This window comes from Arachis stenosperma, chromosome 5, assembly GCF_014773155.1.
Source record: "Arachis stenosperma cultivar V10309 chromosome 5, arast.V10309.gnm1.PFL2, whole genome shotgun sequence".
NCBI lineage: Eukaryota > Viridiplantae > Streptophyta > Magnoliopsida > Fabales > Fabaceae > Arachis > Arachis stenosperma.
This window is the reverse complement of record NC_080381.1, coordinates 102,630,479-102,636,478: the sequence shown is the minus strand read 5'-3', so window position 1 is coordinate 102,636,478 and position 6,000 is coordinate 102,630,479. Positions and strand designations below refer to the sequence as shown.

The 6,000-nt window shown below is 40.4% G+C and overlaps 1 non-coding gene across 1 annotated transcript; it reads left to right on the top strand.

Annotated features, from left to right (window-relative positions):
- Window positions 1–5,364: 5,364 nt before the first annotated feature.
- Window positions 5,365–5,472, top strand: LOC130984186 (small nucleolar RNA R71). The gene has a single exon (XR_009088136.1). It is a non-coding gene; the product is annotated as a small nucleolar RNA R71 (small nucleolar RNA).
- Window positions 5,473–6,000: the final 528 nt, after the last annotated feature.

Sequence of the window (6,000 nt, the reverse complement as noted above, 5' to 3'; positions counted from 1 at the left end):
TCCACACATATGTCCATGAGGAGTTGGTCCAACCTTTGATCAAAGTTGACCCTTCTAGTGTAGGGGCGTACGTCTTCTTGCATCATAGGCAAGTTGAACGCCAACCTTACGTTCTCCAGACTGAAATCTAAGCATTTCCCCCGAACCATTGTAAACCAATTCTTTGGGTTTGGGTTCATGCTTTGATCATGGTTCCTAGTGATCCATGCGTTTGCATAGAACTCTTGAACCGTTAAGATTCTGACTTGTTGAATGGGATTGGAGAGAACTTCCCATCCTCTTCTTCTAATCTCTTGTCGGATCTCCGGATATTCGCCCTTTTTGAGCTTAAAAGGGACCTCAGGTATCACCTTTTTCTTAGCTACAACTTCATAGAAGTGGTCTTGATGGGCTTTTGAGATGAATCTCTCCATCTCCCATGACTCAGAGGTGAAAGAAATTGCCTTCCCTTTCTTCTTTCTTGAGATTTTTCTGGCCTTAGGTGGCATCAATGGTTATGGAAAAACAAAAAAGCTATGCTTTTACCACACCAAACTTAGAATGTTGCTCGCCTCAAGCAAAAGAAGAAAGAATAGAAGAAGAAGAAGAAGATATGGAGGAGAGGGAGAGAGGTAAGGGTTTCGGCCAAGGGGGAGAAGAGAGGGTAGTGTTGTGTGAAAATGAAGAAGGATGGAGGGGTTTATATAGTGGAGGGAGAGGGGTTTGGGTTCAGTCATTTAGGGTAGGTTTAGATGGGAAAGAGATTTTGAATTTGAACGTAGGTGGGGTTTATGGGGAAGAGTGGATGGATGTGATTGGTGAAGGGGTAATGGGAAAGAGAGATTGAGGTGATTGTTGAATGGTATAGTGTTATTGGATTGTGTAATGAAGAGAGAAGTGGGGTAGGTCGGGATCCTGTGGGGTCCACAGATCCTGAGGTGTCAAGTAGGGCTGGAAGTGAGCCGAGCTGAGCCGAGCTAGACCAAGCTCAAGCTTGACTCACCAAAATTGAGCTTGGCTCACGCTCGGCTCATTAACAATCGAGCCTATTTCTTAAGCTCAAGCTCGACTCACTAAAAGCTCACGAGCTGGCTCAAGCTCACGAGCTGGCTCAAATAATAGAAACATAAATACATAATCTATAATTTTATATCAATAAATTATAACTTATATATTTTAAAAAATATTTGAAAAGAACGATTTTATATATTATTTATCTATCAATAAATATAAATTTTTTATTTATGTCCTACATCAAAATTATATATAATAAATAAATATAAAATTTTAAATAATTAATATCATTAATATATATAATTATATATTACTATTTTATATGTATATATATAATATTAAAAGTATAGACTAGATGCATATATATATATATATTTATATATATAATCAAGCCAACTCACGAGTTAATGAGCTGAGCTTATCCAAACTCAAGCTCGGCTCATTTTAATTTATGAGCTCAATTCCAAGCTCAAGCTTGGCTCACCAGATCACAAGCTTAGCTTATCGAGCTATTAACGAGTAGAGCTCGAGCTGACTCATGAGCTGGCTTGACTCACTTCCAGCCCTAGTGTCAAGGATTTCTCATCCCTGCACCTTTTAGGCATGTAAAACACCCTCTGTATGCAATCCTAGCATTTAACGCCAGGCTGTAGCTTGTTTTTGGCGTTAAACGCCCAAATGTAGCCTGTTTCTGGCGTTTAACGCCAGCCTGATGCTTGTTTCTGGCGTTAAACACCAGCTTGGTGCTTTTTTCTGGCGTTAAATGCCAGACTGATGCTTGTTTCTGGCATTTAAACGCCAGATAGATCTTCCTCCAGGGTGTGCTTTTTCTTCTACTATTTTTTATTCTGTTTTTAATTTTTACAATTGTTTTGTGACTCCACATGATCATAACCTAATAAAACATAAAAGAACAATAGAAATATAGATAAATAAAAATTAGGTTGCCTCCCAATAAGCGCTTCTTTAATGTCAATAGCTTGACAGTGAGCTCTCATGGAGCTTCACAGATGTTCAGAGCATTGTTGGGACCTCCCAACACCAAACTTAGAGTTTGAATGTGGGGGTTCAACACCAAACGTAGAGTTTGGTTGTAGCCTCCTAACACCAAACTTAGAGTTTGATTGTGGGGGCTTTGTTTGACTCTGTATTGAGAGAAGCTTTTCATGCTTCCTCTCCATGGTTGCAGAGGAAGATCCTTGAGCTTTAAACACAAGGTAGTCCCCATTCAATTGAAGGACTATCTCTCCTCTATCAACATCAATCACAGCTCCTGTTGTGGTTAGGAAGGGTCTTCCAAGGATGATGCATTCATCCTCATCCTTCCCAGTGTCTAGGATTATAAAATTAGTAGGGATGTAAAGGCCTTTAACCTTCACTAACACGTCCTCTACCAATCCATAAGCTTGTTTTATTGACTTGTCTGCCATCTCTAGTGAGATTCTTGCAGCTTGTACCTCAAAGATCTCCAGTTTCTCCATTACAGAGAGTGGCATAAGATTTATACCTGACCCCAGGTCACACAGAGCCTTCTCAAAGATCATGGTGCCTATGGTACAGGGTATTAAGAATTTACCAGGATCTTGTTTCTTTTGAGGTAAAGTTTGCTGAACCCATGTATTTAGTTCACTAATTAGCAAGGGAAGTTCATCTTCCCAAGTCTCATTACCAAAAAACTTGGCATTCAGCTTCATGATGGCTCATAGATATTGAGCAACTTGCTATTCAGTTACATCTTTATCCTCTTCAGAGGAAGAATAGTTCTTAGAGCTCATGAATGGCAAAAGGAAGTTTAATGGAATCTCTATGGTCTCTATATGAGCCTCAGATTCCTTTAGGTCCTCAATAAGGAACTCCTTTCTGTCTAGAGGACGTCCCATGAGGTCTTCCTCATTGGGCTTCACGTCCTCCCCTTCCTCTTTGGATTCGGCCATTTTGATTATATCAATGGCCTTGCACTCTCTTTTTGGATTCTCTTCTTTATTGCTTGGGAGAGTACTAGGAGGAGTTTCAGTGATTTTCTTACTCAGCTGACCCACTTGTGCCTCCAAATTTCTAATGGAGGACTTTGTTTCATTCATGAAACTCAGAGTGGCCTTAGATGGATCAGAGACTATGTTTGCTAAGCTAGAGGGACTCTGCTCAGAATTCTCTGTCTATTGCTGAGAAGATGATGGAAAAGGCTTGCTATTGCTAAACCTGTTTCTTCCACCATTATTAAAGCCTTGTTAGGGCTTTTGTTGATCCTTCCATGAGAAATTTGGATGATTTCTCCATGAGGGATTATAGGTGTTTCCATAGGGTTCACCTATGTAATTCACCTCTGCCGTTGCAGGGTTCTCAGGATCATAAGCTTCTTCTTCAGAAGATGCTTCTTTAGTATTGTTAGATGCATTTTACAATCCATTCAGACTCTGAGAAATCATGTTGACTTGTTGAGTCAACATTTTGTTCTGAGCCAATATGGCATTCAGAGCATCAATTTCAAGAACTCCCTTCCTCTGAGGCGTCCCATTACTCACAGGATTCCTCTCAGAGGTGTACATGAATTGGTTATTTGCAACCATGTTAATGAGTTCTTGAGCTTTTTGATGAGCGGATAATTTATACGCTTTATGGCATTGTTTTTAGTATGTTTTAGTATGTTTTAGTTAGTTTTTAGTTAAAATTCACTTTTCTGGACTTTACTATGAGTTTGTGTGTTTTTCTATGATTTTAGGTATTTTCTGGCTGAAATTGAGGGACTTGAGCAAAAATCTGATTCAGAGACTGAAAAGGACTGCAGATGCTGTTGGATTCTGACCTCCCTGCACTCGAAGTGGACTTTCTGGAGCTACAGAAGCCCAATTGGCGCGCTCTCAACGGCGTTGAAAAGTAGACATCCTGGGCTTTCCAGCAATGTATAATAGTTCATACTTTGCCCGAGATTTGATGGCCCAAACCGGCGCTCCAAATCAGCTCAAGAATGACCGGCGTTAAACGCCGGAACTAGCACAAGAATGGGAGTTAAACGCCCAAACTGGCACAAAAGCCGGCGTTTAACTCCAAGAAGAGTCTGTACACGAAAATGCTTCAATGCTCAGCCCAAGCACACACCAAGTGGGCCCGGAAGTGGATTTTTCTGCCATTTACTCATTTCTGTAAACCCTAGGCAACTAGTTCTTTATAAATAAGACCTTTTGCTATTGTATTTTCATCTTTTGATCACTTTAGATCTCTAGATCATCTTGGTAGCTATCTTTGAGTAGTTTTATGCTATCTTAGATCATTGGGAGGCTGGCCATTCGGCCATGCCTAGACCTTGTTCTTATGTATTTTCAACGGTGGAGTTTCTACACACCACAGATTAAGGTGTGGAGCTCTGCTGTACCTCGAGTATTAATGCAATTACTATTGTTCTTCTATTCAATTCAGCTTGTTCTTATTCCAAGATATTCATTCACTCTCAAGAACTTGATGAATGTGATGATTATGTGACGCTCATCATCATTCTCACGTATGAACGCGTGCCTGACAACCACTCCCGTTCTACAAGCAAACAAGGCTTGAATGTTTATCTCTTGGATTCTTTAATCGGAATCTTCGTGGTATAAGATAGAATTAATGGCGGCAGTCAAGAGAATCCGGAAGGTCTAAACCTTGTCTGTGGTATTCTGAGTAGGATTCAATGATTGAATGATTGTGACGAGCTTCAAACTCCTGAAGGCTGGGCGTTAGTGACAGACGCAAAAGAATCAATGGATTCTATTCCAACCTGATTGAGGTCCGACAGATGAATAGCCGTGCCGTGACAGGGTGCGTTGAACATTTTCACTGAGAGGACGGGATTGTAGCCACTGACAACGGTGATGCCCAACATACAGCTTGCCATGGAAAGGAGTAAGAAGGATTGGATGAAGACAGTAGGAAAGCAGAGAGACGGAAGGGACAAAGCATCTCCATACGCTTATCTGAAGTTCTCACCAATGAATTACATAAGTATCTCTATCTTTATCTTTATGTTTTATTCATATATCATCCATAACCATTTGAGTCTGCCTGACTAAGATTTACAAGGTGACCATAGCTTGCTTCATACCAACAATCTCCGTGGGATCGACCCTTACTCGCGTAAGGTTTATTACTTGGACGACCCAGTGCACTTGCTGGTTAGTTGTGCGAAGTTGTGTTTATGCCATGGTATTGAACGCCAAGTTTTTGGATTCATTACTGGGGATTATTTGAGTTGTGAAATGTATTGATCACAATTTCGTGCACCACTTTTGCAGGCATTTTCTTTAGGTGAATGGATCCACCTGCAGAATGGTCCAGTGACATCTTGGAGAACTCAGATAGACTATCATAGAATATATCCAAAATGGTCCACTCTGAAAGCATGTCAGAAGGACACTTTTTGTTCAACTGCTTGTATCTTTCCCAAGCTTCATAGAGGGATTCACCATCTTTTTGCCTGAAGGTCTGAACATCCACTCTAAGCTTGCTCAGCTTTTGAGGAGGAAAGAACTTGGCCAAGAAGGCCGTGACAAGCTTATCCCAAGAGTCCATGCTATCTTTAGGTTGTGAGTCCAACCATGTTCTAACTCTGTCTCTTACAGCAAAAGGGAAAAGCATGAGCCTGTAGACTTCAGGATTTACTCCATTAGTCTTAATAGTATCACAGATCTACAAGAACTCAGTTAAAAACAGATAGGGATCTTCTGATGGAAGTCTATGAAACTTGTAGTTCTGTTGCATTAGAGCAACTATTTGAGGCTTCAGCTCAAAATTGTTTGCTCCAATAGCAGGGATTGAGATGCTTCTTCCATAAAAATTGGAAGTAGGTGTAGTATAATCACCAAGCATCCTCCTTGCATTATTGTTGTTGTCATTATTTTCGGCTGCCATCTCCTCTTCTTTTTCGAAAATTTTTGTAAGGTTTTCTCTGGATTGTTGTATTTTAGCTTCTCTTAGTTTCTTCTTCAGAGTCCTTTCAGGTTCAAGATTTGCTTCAACAAGAATGTTCTTGTT